Here is a 422-nt window from a genome sequence, read left to right on the forward strand (position 1 = left end):
TAAAAGTTGAGAAAATTAAATGTGAGTATTCTATTTACATCAGTCTTTGAGTAGTTCTGATTTACTAACATCCCTTGATCTTGTTCCTATGTTTTTACAGCTCTAACATTCTATAACTTTTGAATTCCACTCATGGAATAAGATATTTTCTTCACTGTAACAGGTTCTGTGGAGATTTGATGGGAAAAAACCAGATACCTTAGGCCTCAATACTCGACTCTACAAGTGGATACCCCAGAATGACCTTCTAGGTAAGACTCTGTTGAAAAAATACTGGATATATTAGTTATAGCACATTAGAGTGTTAATAGTTAATCATGAAACAAGCTTTTTGAATACTTGTTAAGGAAAAACAAAATGTAACTTCTTTATATTTATTTACCAGTCCTAGAGGAAAAAGAATACGCTATAATTATTGGCAT

The 422-nt window shown here is 31.5% G+C and overlaps 1 protein-coding gene and 1 pseudogene across 4 annotated transcripts in view; one reads left to right on the forward strand and one right to left on the reverse strand.

Annotated features, from left to right (window-relative positions):
* LOC105501230 (UDP-glucuronosyltransferase 2B9) overlaps nt 1-422 on the reverse strand; it is a 476,097-nt gene that overhangs the window by 298,970 nt on the left and 176,705 nt on the right. The window lies entirely within an intron of this gene.
* Nucleotides 1-422, forward strand: part of LOC105501233 — a 97,960-nt pseudogene that overhangs the window by 91,804 nt on the left and 5,734 nt on the right.

Source organism: Colobus angolensis, unplaced genomic scaffold (assembly GCF_000951035.1).
Source record: "Colobus angolensis palliatus isolate OR3802 unplaced genomic scaffold, Cang.pa_1.0 Scaffold70, whole genome shotgun sequence".
Classification (NCBI taxonomy): Eukaryota; Metazoa; Chordata; class Mammalia; order Primates; family Cercopithecidae; genus Colobus; species Colobus angolensis.